A 20,705-nucleotide genomic window follows, 5' to 3' on the forward strand; every position below is an offset into this window, starting at 1 on the left:
AAATGGAAAACCAGAAAGTCTTTAGTCCCTTCCATTTCACTAAGAAATGCATTTTTAGTTAAAGTTTACATTTTATGATTGGTAATTGTTAAAATTTGTGAACTTGTTTAACTCAACAGAGAGCAACTAGTAATAATAATTCAATCCAAAAGAAAAAAAATAATTTAACACTTAGAAACTTATAATCAAAGGAAATTAAACACTAAATTTATATGCATAGTTTTCTTGAAGAAAAATATTAAAGGTTAATAAATAAAAGATGCTCAAACATAAAAATATGTATCACCTTGGTATAAAGTTTATGGGGTCAAGTGAAACATAAAAAAGGAAACAAGGAATGATGGAAATTTTTGACTTTTTAAAGCTTTTTAGAAATGGATTGTTAAAAAAAAAAAAAGGATTGTCGTGAGTGTCAAATCATTATGGTATTTAGAGTCCACTGGATACATTTTAAAATGATAGAGGAGTTTCATTTTTAAAGTCATATATTTATAACATACAGAAAATTATCTTTTTGCAACTACTTAAATTTACAATACAATATTTTAATTTTCAACTTAAAAATTCCTTACAAGTATCAAATCAATATACTGTACACCTGAAACGTAAAATGTTATATGTCAATTATATCTCAATAAAACAATTCTTTTGAAGATACATAAGCAAAATGTTTGATGACCTCTGTTTTAAAGAGAAGTCCAACTCCTGAAACTTGTGTTGCAGGGGTCTGGTGAGAACTTCTTCCTTTCACAAAAATAAGTTCAATTTGCAACCTAAAGAACCTAACAATTGCCAGATTTTTATGATGTATATGTTAAGAACATAGGGTTTGAGTTTGAACCCTCGATAGGCCACTTGCTCTCTGTATGATGTTGGTTAAGTAACACTGATTTATTCCTCAATTTCTTCATCTGAAAAAATATGGTACCTATCTCAAGAGTTGCTGTAAGAATTAAGTTTATACAGTGCTTGGCATACATTAAGAATATGAAATATTAGTTATTGTTGGTATCATGAAGAAATGGGCTCTAATTAAAGATTTGGGAAGGAATATGAGAATATTTAAAACAAGTATTTGACAAAATACCTGTGAAAAACTGGATTAATTGAATTTATCTCTAAGAAAATATAAATTGCTAAATTCTAATCATATAAAGTAGGAAACTTGAACAGAGCAACAATTACGGAAAAAATTGGTACCTAAGACAGGTAATAGGATTAGATGATTTTATGAACAAATTCTTCTAACTGGTGTAAGATTTTTAGGTTGTTTAAAACTGCTTCCCAAAACAGGACAAGATGAAAATTCGTATATTTATAGTAGCATTATACTGCTAACAAAACCTGTCACATAAAGGACTCATTTATACACACACACACACACACACACACACACAGACACGTTAAATCTCACTTAGAAAATATGATTTAAAAGTTAAAATTTACTCTAGGAGTATAACCTTGCTTAAACATTAGAGAAACTATCATTATAACAGGACTAAGAAAAAAACCATACCACTTACTTATATTCAGAATTGGTGACCTGAGAAATACCAACAAATAGGGTGTTCTTAGATAGGAAAACTCAGCATGGAATGATATCACTTGTCCCTAAATTAATCTATAAATTGAGTGTAATTCAAATAAAAATTTTAATAGTCATGATTCTAAATTTCATCTGAATTAAATTAATCAGTGTTTGCAAAGAAATGGACATATTCAGTTATGCTTGGTGGGAGTGTTATTTGCTACAATATTTTGGGGGGCTAATATGGCATTACATATCTAGATGAGGAATGTGCATATTCTTTGACCTAGCAATGAGATGGATACTGATTGATTGATGGGGATATTAGTAAGGGAAGAAAGCAAGTTGAAAAACTATGTTTAATTTCATTTTGCTAAAAATCCATATTTATACATTTAGATATATTTGAATATATAGAGGAAAATGCTCAAAAGATGCACATCCAAATGTTAACTCACGAGGCACTGGAGATACTTTACTACTTATTGCATACAGTTCTATAACACTGGGTTTTTTTTTTTTTAAACAACAAGAACACAATTTTTTATGATTAAAATAAAAGTCGAGTCTTAGGAAAAGTCATAAGGTTGGCAGAGATATTGGATAAACATGTTGCTTATCTTGGAATTACAGTCAGAGACATAGACTTTTGGGACAAAGTTAGGCTCAGAAAAATTCTTTCCATATAGCCTCTTCTCCATTTAATAATTTTGGGCAGATCTGTGTTAGAAACCAGATTCAGTCACTTCATCTAAATCACACTCTCGCTTTTGCAATCAAAAGTTTAGATCTAAGCACAGGACCTTACATTGATCTCATTTAATATTATTTTGTTAATTTAACCTATTATCTGCACCTAATCCAAATGGTATGGGAACTTTTTTTTTCTAGTTTCTGCTTTATAACAAAGCGAATCAGTTATACATACACATCCGTTTGGTATGGGAACTTTTGGTAGACCAAAAAAATCCCATATTTTCTTCCTAGTTTTATGACATACTACACACATATCTAAATTATAGCTTAAATGTTTTTATTGTATAGAAGCAAAGAGAGGATATAAGTCTGAGTTTTAGTATCAAAAGTCTCCTTGTTTCAAGGATATAGATGGTAAAAGAAAGGTAGACTTTCACAAAACTGTGATGTCAGCTATTTATTCTTGGGATGTTCCCACATTTCTGTCTTTCTTTTTGTTGCCCTGTCTCCAACCTGATCCCACCCAGAAGCATTATATGGTCATTCTTCCCCAAGTTTTCCACATAGCCATCCCTGCTTTCCTACGTAGCCCTTAAATATGGACCTCACCCTCTGTCAAATTGCTCTCCTATCTATCATCAATCTATCTATCTATCTATCTATCACCTATTTTTTTCTGTATAGGCAGCTGCCCTTGACTTTCACATGGATGTGATACATACACTTTCCCTTTAATAGCATTATTTGTTACCTCTCCCAGGAGAGTCTAAATTTGAACAGAGAACTTGACCACAAGCCTTTCCATAGAAACATTCCAAATAGAATAATGAAATCTCTATAAACCCAAGGACTTGGGAAAATAGCTTAAAGCACCCAGCAAATACTAAATTTCTTTGAAGGCCCATGTTTTATCTGTATAATTCAAGTCTGGCTGAATTCCACTTCGTAATATGTTTACTTTAATATGAAATTGTGGCTTCAAATATGAAATAGAGTAAATCATTTATTCCACCAAATCTTGAATAAAGTTGATTCCCCATCTCCAAGATGTGTTCTTGTTAATATCATCACTCTCATGTTTCCTTGAATAGCACCTTGCCAGAGCACTGTATTTACTACTTAACTTTCATATGCATTTTGGTTTAAGAGTGTGTGTGTGTATATGTGTGTGTGTATGTGTGTGTGTATGTTTGAATAGGGCATTATTTTATACTATTATTTGACAAGGAAAGATTGTCTTCCCAACATTTCTTAGGAGCTTTCTATGCTCCTGGTGGGAGTTATATATAAAAGAAAGCAAAATATGTGCATAAGCTCTTTTCTAGGATTTCAGCATTTTTGAAAGCTGAACTTCAGAGAAACCATTTCAGTGTCTTATGAAATTAGTCACTGGAAGGAATTGATGCAGCTTTTACAAGAAACGAAAGTTCCCAGAGAGTGCTAAGGCTCTGCTAGAATGAGCATCAGTAGGCAGGTAAATCAGTCATACAAAATGAAATTATGTATGCACCTATTAAGGGTTACCTTCTTGCTAAGTAAATGAAAATTTTTTATGAGACATATTTCTTGTAGTTGGAAGTCCTTGGTTGTGGGTGTATAATGACAACAGAAACTTGAGGCCAACTGTTTGCATAAATTCTTTTTACAAAGTATGGAAAATGCAGATTAAAAAAGGGTATTTTACTTTCTCCCAAATGTTTGAAATCAGAAACATAAAAGGAATAAAATAAATCTTTTAGTACTAAATCATCTTAGAGAGTAAAATTGTGTTCTTTGTTAATATAAATACAATTCTTTCAAAGCATTATTTTAATTTAGCATGTGTGATCTAAATAACTTACAGTTACAAGTTAGATAAAAGATGTTTATTAGGAACCATCTATGTGAAACATGAAGGTACTTCTTTCTTGATAAAGATGAAGGGGACCTACAGAGCAAAATCAGAGGGTATAAGAGAAAAAGAAAAAGAAAAATCCACTTTGAACAAAATTAGGGACTTAAGGAAGGTTTAGATTTTAAATGACCAATAGAAATTGTTTGCTGATAGAACTGGCATTTGGAAAGGTTAAGGTCCTAGTTGTGAAGCACTCCCCAAGCAAAAGGTTCTCTTTTCATGGACACATTAGAACAAAGCAAGAAAATGAATCCATATCCCAAGAACCAATGTGTTGTATGAGTAATGGGTGGTGTGTCAGCAGTCATTGTTAATAGCAGAAGTTCTGCTATCCTTTTAAGTTCTACTTCCCATATTAAATCAAGAATTTCATCACCACATTCAATTTCCTTCTTATTTCTTATTTTCCCCATCAGTCTGTACTGTTCCTTGTTGAGTTCATATGAGTAAAAGGAAGTAGCAGTGCTGTCCTCAGCACAAACTTTGCCTAGGCAACTCTTATGTCACTTTGGCACCTGAAATTCAAAAGGAGAGCATTAAATATCTAATTTTTGCTTAGCTCTGTGCTGGTGTCAAGTCAGCTCCAGTCGAGAACCTTAGTAAATAATGGCAATAAAACGTAATAGGAAAGAACTATAGGACTTTCCTACATACTACATTTTTTTTTCTCCAGGAAGAACTCCCCTTCACATGTAGGGTTTCTCTGTCCCAGCATGTCTTCTTTTTGCCAAAGTCTCTCTTGTTGAGTGACAATGAGTTCAAAGGACGCAGTAAGTCACTTTTGACCTCTCATTTCATTTTGTCACAAGTGACAGGTGTTTAAGCTGAATTATTTTCCTTTTTCTGCAGAACTGGTGACTTTGCGTTTCTTGAAGGTGAACCTTTCTATGCAAAAACTAGTATGGAAGTAAATGATTCTCTCAAGACTTCCTTACTAAATACTTCACACAAGTCTAATGCTATGGCTTATATAATTTGTCATCTACAGTGCAATGTGGAGTTCATGGTTGGGCATTATTTTTTCCTTAGCTAGTTTTCTCTTTGCTCATTCAAGCAAATCTTGTGCCTTTTCCTCTTATTTTATTCTTTTTCAATTTGTACATTTTCAGTGAGTGAAGGGGAGTTTATGTAGGAGGAACTGTGTTGTTTGAAAGATTTTCTTTAAACATTTTAGTAATATCTTAAATAATAATGATTTATGTGTCAATAGACAATTAAGGCAAGTAAATTAGGTGTTTTGACTTGTCTTATAACGCATGCTATTGAATTTTTCCTCACACTTGGAGCTTTGTGGTTTTACTTGAATTTGGCTTCTAAAGGCCAACACTAGGGGTCACCCTTCCTTATATTAAAATTTTAGTCATTGCTGAGAACCCACTGACAGTCCATTAATCTCAGAAGGAAGTAAGCAACTTTGTAAAAAAAGCAAAAGACTTTTGGCACTAAGTGCTAGTAATTTTGCTTCTTGTCCTTGCCCTGTTGTAAAAACCAAATTTGTAACAGAGTTTTATGAATGAGGGAATGTTGTTAAGCTTTTTTGGGCAAAAACTATTTTGAGAATAAAAATCTGCTTAGTTTCTTTGAAGCAGGGCTCTTAAGACAGTAAGCATTTTAGGGTATAATATATAGGGCATTACTTAAAACCATTAAATTTTAAAATGAGGTTTTCACTTAATAATTTACTTATAGATAAGATAATGATGTTGCTTAATAAAATAGTACAAATATCTTCATAAAATGAAATGGGAGGAGTTAGGTAATTAATGATTATGCATATCATAACTATGGGTTTATGAAAATTATCTTAGAATGAAATTGTAGATAAAGGATATGCTGAAGTATATAATGTTGTTCACTCTCTGGTGTGTGTGTGTGTGTGTGTGTGTGCTTGAAAGAATATTTCTATTTATAATAATGCAAAGAAGTTGCAGACTAGCAATTCTTACCTCAAGATTTATTCCACAGTTCAACTTTGAGGATAGGTTTTACAGTTTTATTAGGAAGCATGTTTCTCTCTGGAATATTTCAAACATAATGTGGCACTAAAAGAGATCACTCAGAATGCCAAAGAGTTCTCTTCTTCCAAGAATTTTGTTTAACAGTCTTAAGTTTTTTTTTTCTTTCCTTTAGAAACTCTTACTTTTGGCCTCTTCTTCCTTTTTCCTTGTTTTAAATGGGTTTCCAGATAATAAAGACAATACTTTTAGTTAAAAAATGCTTATTATGTGCTAGGCATTAAGTCTTCATAATGTCTTCATTTTGTAGATGAAGAAACTGAACCACAATGGTTTATGCAGAGTGCCAGAGGTAGGGTCTGAACTGAGGCTGCCTGACTGCAGAAATGCTGCTAAGCTCTAGGCTATGCTAAGTTTGCCAGCTGACCTCAGAATTGTATACCAGTTACACAGCACACATGTAGAAACACCCAAAGAGACATTTAAACATTAGGCAGCAAATGTATGATTATCTGTAGCCATCTGAAGATAGTGATGCAATTTCAAAGGAGTGATTCTAATAGTGGCATTTTGGACAGTAGTGGGATTAGTAGGGCAGCTATTTAGGGACCGTGAGGATCACACAAAACCCTAAATTTTCCATACAAAGGGAGCCATGTCAGCTTGGAGGGTAGAGTCTCATTCAGGTGGTTAGGCAGGGCCAGCAGTTTCCATGGCAATAGCCAGGTGATGCATTCCTGCTGCTTGTTCACAGTGATGTCCCAGTGTGCTGAACCGGAAGACAGGGAATGGTTAAATGGGGATTCAATTACATTTAATTGGTTCTTTAGCTATTTTTTTCCCCACATGTAGGTTTTCGTAAGTCCAGAGGAAGAACAAATTTCTCCTTTCTCTGTGCTTCTATAGCAATTTGTATATATATTTTACTATAATTTTCTCATTACCTCATAATTATGTCTTCAGTTTCCTCTTTCTGCACCTAATCTACAAATTCACTGAAGCTGAGACAATGTCTTTTTCTTTGTAGCATGCCCAATATGTATCACATTGTCAGACATATGAGAAACTAAAAAAATGGTTGTGAAGAAGAAATGAACTCTCAATTTTTAAAGGACTCTTTGCCATATTTTTCAATATGAGACTATCATCATATTGCTCAACACCAAAAAGATAGAAATTGGGGCTGGGTTGTACAAGAATGCTTTGCTAGGCAGGTACAGAAGGTGATATAGGTGATTAGGAGAAAGGGAGAGAGAGAGCAAGCCCAAATTGAACTTCCAGAAAGGGAAGGGAAGTGATGAGGCTTGTCCCATTGCTGGACCAAGGTAGCTGTTCTGTGTCAATTTCTAGATGGCAGTCTGTATATTGTACTTGAAAGGTTCAAATAATCTTTTGCAAAATTGAGTTTGGTATAGGAAATTAAATTTTCCTCACTTCATTTTCAGAGATGACTAAAACTTGATTTGGGGGCTGAGCAAGCATCCTCTTGCAATCTAGAAGCCCACTAAGGCATCTCTTTCACTGCATCGCCACGTGCTGTTTGCTCTGCCATCAGTCAGGTCATGAAATCCCATGTTTGCCGCAGCATTTTCACTCACCCTCAGTATTTTTTGAGTTTAGAAACTCTAAGACTGACGAAGCCATAGACAGCATTCACCTGCCCAACTTTATATTGTCTTCTGTCTTCTCTTAGACTTTCTGTTTCCTGTTTTCTCTGAGCAAATCCTTCTTCCTCCCTCCTGTGGTCTTGCAGCTAGCTGGTGGAGAGAAAAGAAGAAATGAGCAGGAAAGTTCTTTCTTGACTGATGATTTCATGAGCTGGCGTTCAGCTCCCTGGGACTTGATGTTGTTTCAAACTACCCATTTCTCTTAAGGCACTTTTGCGAGTTCCTCACAGACTCCTCTCCTTTCACCTCACATTGCTGAGAGTCTCACAGCAGTTGTTTCCTCGAGGGAGAGTTCCTGTCTCCCCTTCATATTTAGACATACATCACTCTCTCTAAATGGTTTCTTCAAAGGCCTTCTCTTTGGTTTTGACATGAAGACAAATGAACCCCTAATTCCTTTTCCTAGGGGAGAAGCTTAGCACACCAACTCTCCAAAATTCTCCAGCCCTTTTATACACTCAGTATGGGTGGGAGTTGAAGAACCACAAAATCAGTTCCTCTCACCATTTTCTGCAAATCTCATTGGTGGTCTTGCACCTGACTTTGATATGTGGTCTCAGGGCTTTAGCAGAAAACTGAGATAAAACAGTTCAATTTTAATGTCCTGTTAACCAAGTTCTGAATTATGCCAATATGCTGAAAAAGAATTAAAAGTCCACATGGTTAAGATCCTTGCCCAGTGTCACCTATTCAGTAAATGGCAGAATCTACTTTTTTGGTTATTGTGGTAAAATATATGCAACAAAAATTTACCATATTATCATTTTAAGTGTAAAATTCAGTTGCACTAAGTACATTCACATTGTTGTGCATTGAATCTACCAAGGTCTTTCTACTTTCAGGCTGTGTGCACGTTCTGTGACTCCGGTGATTGTCATCCTGTTTGTGGCACTCAGGCTTCAGGAGAGGTTCACCAGGCTCTAATATGAGAACTGTGTAACAAAAAGGTCTTTTAATAAACAGTTGGGTAAATTGGTGAAAAATTTTGGAGAATTGGGCAAAATATTTTCAAGCATTCACTCAAATATTCATTAAGTGCTTATAAATGTGCCAATTACTGTTTTAGGCACTGGGGTTAAAGCAGTGAACATGATAGACAAAAATCTCTGACCTCGCGTAATTTCATTCTATCAAACGTAGTGTGCAAACTCTTTGCCCCAATAATTACACTTCTAGAAATTTATCTTAGAGCTTGCACAAGTGCACTGAGGTTTATGTAAAACAACATTCACTGTAGCACTGTTAGTCATGTGAAAAATTAGAAACAAGCTAAAAGTTCATCAGTATAGGACTAGCTGAATAAGTTATGGTGTTCATTGTGTAAAATCTTGAGTAGCTAGTAAAAATAGTGAGGTAAGCTTAGGTCTGTGTGTTTAGGCATAAAAGATATTTATCTGTGTATATAAGTATGTTTTCATAGGAGACATTCTGGTAGCATATACATAAAATGGTTTCCTCTGGAGGTGAAATTATGACAGACTGTACTTTCTTTGTGTATTTTTAAGTGGTGTGAGTGTGTTTTCTAAAAGATATATTTTGTTTGTAAAAATCAGAATTTTAAAAATGGGCAACCTTACTAGTAATCAAAGAAATCCAAATTAAAACAACATAAGATACTATTGTTGCCTTTCAAATTAGTTTAAAAGAAAGAAAAAGAAAAAAATAATGGTGTTGGCAAACGTGTGGAGAAAGACACCGTAATACACAGATGTTCTAGCAACACCATTTTTTTCCAGAGGGCAGTACTTAGTCTGGGTCAGCTACAGTTGTCAAGCTAGCTTGTGGTTTTAGGCAATACTGACCCCTAGAGGTCATTATTCTTTGGTCATCCAAACTTTCCTGCTTGCAGGGAACTGGAAAGTAGATGCTCAGCTGGAAGTCTGTGCCTAGGGTCCATGCATAGGGCATGCTCGACCATCCCCTAACCAGAAATCTGTCTATCCTCAATCCTGCCTTTGTTACCTGTGAAAAAGGCCAGGGATATGAAAGGAAAGAACTGTATCACCCGGGGCCCAATTTCCTGTGAAAGAGCAAGGTCTTGAAAAGGGGAGAGCTTTCTTGTTGGCTGACAAGCAAAAAAAGCATCAGTATTCTGAAGTCCAGAAGAAAGCAGGGCCGCTGAGCCCCGGCTATGGAAAAGAGCAGGAAGACTGCATGATTAGAGGGCAACCACCAGGGGGGCTACAGAACTGTGATACCTCACTCTACTCCTCTAGCCCAGCAGTTATAGGAGGAATAATTTGGAGGGTAAAGCGGAAAAACACCGAACTTCCTCCTAATTTGTGTTATCACACTGCAATAGCCACATTTGTATTTACTTTGAGGGAACCAGTGAAAAAGATCCAGATATCAAAGGCCAAAATGTGTATCTGTTGAGCTAAAAATTCCACTTCTAGTAATTCACCCTAAGGAAAAGTACTTGGCATCCCCACAGATTTATGTTCAAGAATATTTATTACAAATAGTAGAAATAATCTCTGTTCAATAATAAGGGATTGCTGAAATATATTTGTCATGTGATTGGATAATGAGTAGCCTTAAGAATCATCTTGAAGAATACTTACTGTCAGAGGAAAATGTTATAATATTTTTATTAAGTGAAAAAATCAGATTGCAAAACAACACATAACCAATTTTACAAGAAACCTAAAAAGCATGTATATATTTATGTGATTGAAAGGATATATGTACCAAAATGTTATCAGTGGTTTATCCTGGATAGGTGGGATTTTTTTATGATTATTTTTTCCTTTTTATACTTTTGTACATTTCCAATTTAAAAATATTACTTTTATAATTAGAAAATATTTAATTTAGAAAAGTATTTCCTCTTGAATTGTAGGTACAATTCAAATTCTTTCTTTTGTGCCACTGTTCTCATAATAATTTTTTATTGGCTTAATTTAAGAGTCAGTGATTTTAGATAGCCAAATATGTGTCTTTAAGATTGTCCTCTTAGAATGATTGGTATTGGATTAAGTGGGTGACACTTTGATTTGGTGACTTTCTTTCTCTTTCTCTCTTTTTTTTTTTTTTTTTGCTCTAGATGAAAGGGCCAAGAGGTTAAGAAAAATGAATAAAATGATCCGATTTACATTATTTATAAAGAGATTGTCCTCATAATTTAATCACAAAGAACAATTATATCAATCATATGATTTTTAAAAACTGATATTTTTTTAAACTAAGGAGACTGATATGGTGTAGGTTGGGAAATATCCTCCTCTATAAAATAGAGTTAATGTCACTATTCCATTGGCTCTTGGAGAAGTAAATGAAACTGATTCATGGTAAAGACCTGGCTCATAGTAAATACTCTAATTATTACCTATCATCTTCATCAGCAGGAAGAAACAATAATATTATAGGTGTGATATTCTATATTCTACATGATATTCTAATATCATGTGTACTATATTATTGTCTCTTCCTTTGATTTCAGGCTTGAGCACTGGTCATGTATGCAGAGAGTTGCAGAGAGTTATATACTTAACATACCTCCAAGTGGTTGGTTAGATACCAGTGAATAACATGTCCACTATTCAACCATTATCATTTCCCATATTTCTGAGAAAAAAATTTTTTTTTACAAATATATTTTATTTTATTTATTTATTTTTGGCTGTTTGGGGTCTTCATTGCTGCGCGCGGGCTTTCTCTAATTGCAGTGAGCGGGAGCTACTCTTCGTTGAGGTTCGTGGGCTTCTCATTTCAGTGGCTTCTCTTGTTGCAGAGCACGGACTCTAGGCACACGGGCTTCAGTAGTTGTGGATTGCAGGCTCAGTAGTTGTGGCACACGGGCTTTGTTGCTCCGAGGCATGTGGGATCTTCCTGGACCAGGGTTTGAACCCGTGTCCTCTGCACTGGCAGGCAGATTCTTAACCACTGCACCACCAGGGAAGTCCCCTGAGAAAAATTCTTAAATCTTGAACAATCAGATCAAATCTGTTACCAAAATGTATATGGATACAATGCTACTGAATTCTATTTGGCTCTTCATTTGACTTCATTTTAATCAGTAGTCGAAGGATAGTGCTGTTGTCTTGGCAAAATATTCTAAGGTCTGTTGTTTTTTTTCTTTTATAAGTTTGCCTCTTGACATATCAAACTTTGCTCAAACTTATCAACTGAGTAAACAAAGTAGAAAGCAATTCTGAATGGCTCTACATTCTACTCAGATTCACACAGTGAATAACACTGGTGAACAGATGAATTAAGGAAGAGATCAGCAAATACAAAAGACACAGATAACTATTTCATATTCACAATGAAAGTTTTTCATACCCACACTGATACACAGGAAATTCAGAGGAAGTCTGAGTTTTAACTGTTAATAATTTTTCGTTATTTCAATATTGCAATATTTCTAAATAAATGCCATGGTGAGATTCCTACTAATTCCTTCATAATATCTTACTTCACCGAAATTAATGGAATATGAAAAGGATCTTCATAAGACATTTGGTTTTTTTCTTTTAATTTTTTGGATGAGTGAATTGAGATTCACAATCTTAGCTTGAAGGATGATTTTTTTTTTTTTTTCAGTACACGGACCTCTCACTGCTGTGGCCTCTCCTGTTGCGGAGCACAGGCTCTGGACGCGCAGGCTCAGCGGCCATGGCTCACGGGCCCAGCCGCTCCGCGGCATGTGGGGTCTTCCCGGACTGGGGCACGAAACCGTGTCCCCTGCATCAGCAAGTGGACTCTCAAACGCTGCACCACCAGGGAAGCCCTGAAGGATGATTTTTTACATTTACTTTTTGCAACTCTTCTTGGTCAATGAAAACTATTGATTGGGCAAGCCAGACATTACTATAGTACAAATGTGCAAAGTTAAATGGATTTATTAAAATGTGAAACACATACCCCTATATAATTAATAATCTATTAAACCATAGATAGAAACACCTAATTTCAATGAAATAAATGACTAATTCTGAATATTTTGTCATGGTAATTAGAATGAACAAATTTTCATTATATGAATTATTTATTAACAAGAAATCATTATCAAATGGTCTTTTGCTATTATTATGTTTATGAGGCCAGAATATAAAAAATAAATATTGTTGAAAGTGTCAAAAAATAGCAAGCTCAATTTAAATTTGTTTCCTCTCATGATTTCTGATCTGGCAACCTTTATTTTATTTATGTATTTATTTGTTTATTATTTCTTTTAAATTTTTATTTATTTATTTATTTATGGCTGTGTTGGCTCTTCGTTTCTGTGCGAGGGCTTTCTCTAGTTGCAGTAAGTGGGGGTCACTCTTCATCGCTGTGCGCGGGCCTCTCACCATCGCGGCCTCTCTTGTTGCGGACGCGCAGGCTCAGTAATTGTGGCTCATGGGGCTAGTTGCTCCGTGGCATGTGGGATCTTCCCAGACCAGGGCTCGAACCCGTGTCCCCTGAATTGGCAGGCAGATTCTCAACCACTGCGCCACCAGGGAAGCCCAATTATTTCTTTCTTTCTTTTTTTTTTTGTCATTCACCCATCATTTATTGAACATCTACAACATGCAATTCTGTGAAGGTTTCCAGCAGTATGAAAAAAATGCAGAGACCCCTATAGTCTAGAAATTTAACATTCATCTTGGGCCTAAGATAAACCCACAAACAGCTCTACCTTAAGGCAGACTGTAAGAATAAGAACAGAAGTTCTAGCAAATTGCTATGAAGGCTCAGAGACAGGAGAGATTAAATAGACTTAGAAAATTGCTCCAATTTCCATAGGAATAATAAATATGGTCAAAAACAGAAGAAAGAAAACAACGTTCACAGTTTTCTCCCTGATTAGACTGCCCACTCTATTTCGAGAAAATTCAAATTAGAAAGCCAGGCTTTACTACACACCTCAGAATGTGTACAAAATTTTAAGTTTGTCAAAATGGATGGAATATAAATTTCCAAAGACTAGATTGCCTCCAGCTCCTATTATTTGAAACTAAGGATTGCAAACAGGAATATCTTATCTAGCAACTTTTAAACATCAAGAACAGGGAAATCTGGTCCTGGCTTGTGAACTTCAAGCTTACTGAACTATTCAAGCAGGGTTAGTCCCTGTTCTGAAGCCATGTATTAAAAGTTGCTTAGTGATTTTTTTAATGCACATTTAGGCTGCTAACTGGAACTAATATAATTATCTCTAGAAATTTCACTTGGTCTAATTTATTTCAGAGTTTGATTTATAAAATTTAATGTGAGCTTTTACTGGGAACTTAAGAAAATAAAAAAGAACTAATTGATCTCAATTGTATAATACTGGTTTGCTACTATTCCCAAAAATATAGTGGGTGAGATACCTTAAACGACCCTCCCAAACAAAATAATTACAATGCTTTAAAAATATGTAAATATCTTGAAATATAATGCTTAGGTGACACAAAGGAAAGGAATTTAAAAAGGACAAACACAAAATGAAAGCAGTAACCTCTGGAGATAAGGAAGAGCTGAAACTTGCTTTCACTCTGAAAGATCTGAAGCTTATCTTTGGAAGGGCACATGATGCAGGGAATAGGCTATAAAGCCTAGAACTTATGCAGGATGCAGAGTCTTATAGGAGGCATTTGCATAAAGCTGAGACTCTATAAAGATATAGAGAAAAGAACCACAATGCTGAAGTGGGCAGCAAGGGCATTTTCCTGTCTCAACTTTTGTTCTGGGAAGAAGGAAAAAAAAAATAATACGAGAATTCATATCCAAAAACCAACCCTCAAGCAGATTTGAGATCCAAGTCACACTGTGTTGATCTAGAACATTTAAATGGAGAATATAATTTAAAATTGTCTAGGATTGTTAGTGCTTCCAGGCAATTTCCAAACACAAACACAATTCTTCTCTGCAGAAATACAACTTCAGAAAAGTCCTCAAAGAATTTCCTCACATTAAGTTCACAAAAATATGAGTGCAAAATTTAAAATATCTCATTCTCTCTCTCTCACATACACACACACACACACACACACACACACAAATAATAGACCATAGGAGAGAGTCAGATGAAACAATAGACTTCACGATAAGATTCAACATGTTAGACTTTGTTAGCTATGCCTCTTAAAATTGTAAAGGTGACTAAAAAAGTGTATACTGACAGAATAATTTCTAACAGGTAGAAGGAAAAATGCCATGAAGAAAACCAATCTCAAAGAATACAAGAAATTAGTAAAAGTAAGAAAGAGGAAAATAGAATTCAGAACAATAGGAAGCACATAAAAAGTTGGTATAAATAAATTCAAACACAGCAGTAATCACAACAAATATAAATGGGTTACACTCTAAGCATATAATTTCCAAACTAATAGGAGACTGTAATGAGGAAAACAAGATTCTAGTCCAAAAGAAGGCTAGAAATTTATAAAAGCAAAAAAGAAACAGAAAAAATATACAGGACAATAATAAAAACACATAAGAAGGTGATACAAGTAAATCTAAACACAGCCATAATCACAATAAATATAAATGACTGAACTAAATTTCTAGTTAACACAAAAATTATCAAAATGAGTAAAAATCAGAATATCTGCTGCTTATATGACATGTTTAATATTATAAAGACACAAAATTAAAAAAATTGAAAAAGATAACCCAAAAAAACTAAAGCAAAGAAAACTATATTATTATCAGACAACTTAGACTTTTAAGCAAAGTGCATTTTTAAATATGAAAAAGGTACTAAATTTGCTATAAAATGAAAACATTTAAATGATAAATGAACAAATATACTATCTGAGTAGATTTTAAAACAGGAATTCATATTTCAAGGAGACAAAATAAATAGTAAAGATACAGCACATTAACAAGTTTGATCTGATAAACAGAGAAGGATGCTCTCAAAGTATCCTGACAGACAACCACTTGGACAAACTCAGTATTGGATTTTTTATCATTCCCTACTGATTTGCATTACCTCTGTTACATATCTTTTCCATATGTGTGGAGATCTATCTCTAGGCTGTCTATTATCTATTTGTTTATAATTGAGGTAATAATTGCCATAATGATTATAGTTTTTATAATGGTAGGGCAGCATCTCCACTTTTCTTCCTCAAAATTTTGTTTTTTATTGGTAGAATCATTGTTTTCCATATGAATTTGAGGAATATAAAATCAACTTCCATGAAATTCTGTCAGGATTTTGTTTAGAATTTCAAAGAAACTATAAATTACTTTTTGTTGACATTGCAAATTGAATCTCATTTTCTATTATTTTATAATGGAAGATTACTGATAATAATTTTTCAATGCCTCATTGTTTCTAACATTATGAGTCTAGATTGTCTTTGATTTTCTAATTAAACAACCATGTTTTATGAAAATATGTCCACTTTTATCTTCTCAATTCATATTCTTGTAACTCTCTAATTTTCTTGTCTTTTTGAATTGGCTGAAGCCATCAGTATGATGTTCAGTAGGATAGTGATATCAGGTCTGCTTGTTCTTCTGACTTCAATGTCAAGGATATTTCCTATGAATTTTTTAAAATGTCTTTTTCCAGGATATAGTAATTCTCTTCTAATTCTATTTTTATAATTAAAAAAAACATGAATGCTGAATTTGGTCAAATGTATTTATCTATTGAGATTTACCTATGGATTTACTCTTTTGATATGAGAAAATGGTATCTTACATTAACATTCAATTATCCTATGGTAAAACCAAACTAGAAGTTTGTGTGTGTGTGTATGCGTGTGTACGTATGCATATGTGTGTAAGATACTGCTGACTGTGACTGGCTAATATTAGAATTTTTGCAAATATGCTTATAAAAGATATTGATATCTATTTTCCTTTTTCCTAACTGTCCTGGTCCAGTCTTAGCATCAAGACTACACTAGGCTCATAAAATTAGTTGGAAAGTATTCTATCTTGGGAACATTTTACATATGATTGAGATCTTTTCCTTGAATTTTTTATGGAAATTACCTCTTTGAGTGAAAATTAAGTAAATAAATATGTGTGAATGTATATATATACATATACACATATATATATTTACAAAATCAAGTTCATTAATTGTAATTGGTTTATTCAGTTTTTCTACTGATTATTGAGTTTTATGGCAAAAACAATTAGTTCATGTATGCTCAGAAAAAAAGTGGTAATTCTATTTTAAAGGGGGAAGAGAAGAATTAATTTGAGGAAAATTAAATTGAGTGCCTGCTCCCATATGTTTAATAAATATCCTAAGACGCTCTATCAAAATCTTTTATAGTTTGTCTTATGTGTTTTATTCTTATTCTATCTATTTCTGATAGAGGTTTGTCAAAAATTGTCATCATGTTTGTGGATTTTTAAATTTCTACTTATAATTCAGGCAGATTTTTACATTTTACATTTCAGGCCTGTATTGTTAAGTGCATACAATTTTATGGTTATTTTTTCTTCTCAGAAGATGATTATTAATTTTGTGACTGTATAGCAACCTTTATTCCTATTAATTTTTTTTGCTTAAAATTCTGTTTTCCCTTATATTACTATCAATATTGCTTCAACACCTTTGTATCTGTTTCTGTTTGCACACTGTATCTTTTTAACCTCTTTATTTTCAAACTTTCTTTGTGGTTTTGTTTGAAGCATGATGCTTAAAGGTAGAATATATATATTTGTTTAAATTTTTTTCTGTATGAATTTGGCAGTTAAATATTATTGTTTTGTTTAATCCTAAATTAACATAAATAACTACAATTTTAAACTCAAATCTATAATTTTTTAGAATTTCTGTTTTTCAAACACACAACAATAAAGATCTTAGCACGATTAGCTCATTGAACAATGTCTGAAACTGCCTCACCTTTTTATTTTAACTAAGAATTTAAATTTCCTACTTTAAAAGACAAAATTTTTATTTTTGAAGGGTAGTTAGTTGAATTTACTAGAGTATTTTTATCAATTTCAATGCTCATCATTTCCCTACCTTACCTCCTTCTTCACTTTTCTTTCCATAAAATACATGGTTCAATATTTTTTTAAGAGAATGGCTAGTGGGTAAATGATCTTAGATATTTTTATGTCTGAAACATCTTTATTTTCTTCTCACTCTTGAATAATAGTTTGTTAAGTATAAATTCTATCTTGGCAGTTTTCTTTTTTTTCCCATCTATCTGTCCTTGTATATAATTATTCTATAGAATTTTGAAATGCTTTGCTGCAGATGAGAAGTATGTGTTCTGTCTGTCATTTGTAAGTAATTTGTCTTTTTTGCTCTGGTAGTTTTCAGGAGTGTCACTTTATCGCTGATGCCCTATAGTATGTATTAGTGCACTGTGTCTATGTATAGAAGTTACCAACAAATCAGAGTGTACTTTTGATCTGAGGGTCCATGCTTTTCTTTAGTTCTGGAGAATTCTCAAGTAGTTATGTGTTCAAATGTTGCATATTTATCAGTCTCCCTATGGGACCAGCATTTTAGCTTTTCAATCCATCCTGCATATTTCTTCACTGCTTTGTCATATTTATTTTCCTTCTCTGAACTGTATTCTGGATGAGACTCTTCCTTATGCTCACCTTCCTAGCCATTCTGTATATTTGTTTCCATTTCTATGTTAATTACATATATTGTATTTTAATTTAACATTATTTTTCATTTTTAGTATATTTAAATGATATTTTCTATATTCTTAATTTATTTCTTAAGAATTCAAAAATTTGAAATTTTAAAGGGAACTGTGTCTCCCTTTTCCCTTGAAAGTCTTCAACATATTTATTTTTAAATCCTTGCCCCAATTTTTAACAATAAACTTAAATTAGTTAAAATGAATTTATTTTCTAATTATTGACTTTCTTGGCTGTCTCTTAACATTATATTTCTTTATGTGTATTATTTTTACTGTCCCTCTTTCTTTCTCTCCCTTTCTCTTTCCCTCCCTCCTTTACTTCCTCTCTCTCTCTTTCTCTCCCACTCTGTCACACTTCCCCACCCAGGATGTTGAATTTGCTTCTAGCTGGCCCTTGATCGTCTATTTCAGAAACAAGTCAAGTAATGACAATCAATACTTCCTTGCCCAGTGGTGATACAGGGAATGCCAATCTATTCACAAGGCCAGTGATCAATTTGGTTCAGCCTCCTGTCACAAGGTTGTATGTCTTTTTGTCTATTTCCTTGTCCTGAAACATCATGCTCTCACACTGTTTTGCATTTACATTACATTTTTGGTCAATGGAGATATTTGCTGTGAATTTCAGTATGGCTATGTCATTTTAGTTTTTCTGTTTTCATTTGTCATTACTATGAATCAAGGGAGCTTATCAAAGGGTGTACCCTTTGTACTATTTTGACCTGTGTATATGTTTATTCAGCTTAATGTTCACCCTTTCATCATGCTTTCTTGCCCTGACCCATGTTTTGTTTTGTTTTCTTGGTATTGTGATAATTTTTGAAAGTTAGCTACAGGTTTTTTAAGCTCCTTTTAAATTTGTTTAGTATCTGGCTATTGAATTATAAGCTTTTTCACTCTCCTAAGAGTTGTTGAGGGCACTTTATGGCTGTAGTATCTTGCTTAACCTAAATGCAGTACAAACGAAAAGTACTAGAATGTTAATGCCTTTGGAAACAGTCCACAGAAAATTGGATATGACATGGTGTGTAACCATCACAGGTTCCTGCCCCTCATTTGGGATAACTCCAAAGCATGTTCTACAGCATCTACCATAGTTACTTAGTGGGTTTAGTTCCAGTTGCCCATAGTGGTAACTTGTATTACATATTTTGTTGGCTTCCTTTCCTTTCTTTTCTCTCCACTCTTTTATAGATATTTACCTGGATCATTTCCCAAGCAAATTACTTATTCTAGCTCTTTTCTCTGGGTTTGCTTCAGGGGGATTTCAAACTCAGATACCAACCATCTTGTCGACATACTCTAACTAGTGTTTATCCATTCCTACTTGATCTCACAGTAGATATTGGTACAGCATTTTGGCTCTCTTTTCTGAATACTTTAGTTTGCTCTTTACACTCATGCCTGCTTTTTCTATGTTCCGACTATTTCACTACTCCATAAGAGAAGTCACCTTATTTTTGCAAAAGGTGCAAAATTCTACCAGTGCCGTTTATAAAAAAAATTCTCCCTTGCCTACTCCTAGGGCCTGACAAAGAGTCTCTCTTTGACCAAACTTTAGTCAGACTCTTTTGTTTTTTTTTGTTTTTAAAGATTTTTTTTTGATGTGGACCATTTTTAAAGTCTTTATTGAATTTGTTACAATATTGCTTCTGTTTTACGTTTTGGGTTTTTGCTGCGAGGCATGTGGGAGCTTAGCTCCCCGACCAGGGATCGAACCTGCACCCCCTGCATTGGAAGGCAAAGTCTTAACTACTGGACTGTCAGGGAAGTCCCTAGTCAGACTCCTTTGAATACTGTCCGGTGAGGCCTTGATTTTTGGACTTTTGTGTTCTTCTTTGCATTGCCCACTTTTAGCAAGAACCCTGTTAAGTTGGTTTAGCCAGAATCCCCTACTCTGGGTATCTGATCACCTTTGGTTTCTGATCAGGTTCTTCATTTCTCGCCATCGCCCAGGTGTTATCTGATCATCCTGGCCTACTTTCATCAAGAATTCTGTTATGTCAGTTTAGCTAGAATCCTCCCTTAGGTAATCTTCATGTTTCCTCTTAGTAATTTTCCACTCACTGCCACTCCACCCCCCACCCTCAGCTCCTTGACTATAAATTCCAGTTTCTACTTGTTGGATTTGGAATTGAGACCAGTTCTTTACTGAGGTCTCTTTCCCTTTATTGCAACAGTCTTGAATAAAATGTTTTTACTCTTTACTCTCCAGCTCTGGTTTTCTTTGACATGACTCTTCTTTAGATATATATTTTTTTTCTGTTGTTCCTCTTTCAAAATATTATAAGCTAAAGAAAAATAAAAGCTAGATTCACAAGGTAGTCTTTAAAACCAATTTTGCAGTTTGGAGCGGGCATAGGCAAAGGTTTTAACTTTCTCTTCCAAAACAGATTCTATGAGTTGGTTCAT

The sequence above is a fragment of the Mesoplodon bidens genome (genome assembly GCF_964165515.1).
Source record: "Mesoplodon bidens genome assembly, chromosome: 12".
Lineage (NCBI taxonomy): Eukaryota > Metazoa > Chordata > Mammalia > Artiodactyla > Ziphiidae > Mesoplodon > Mesoplodon bidens.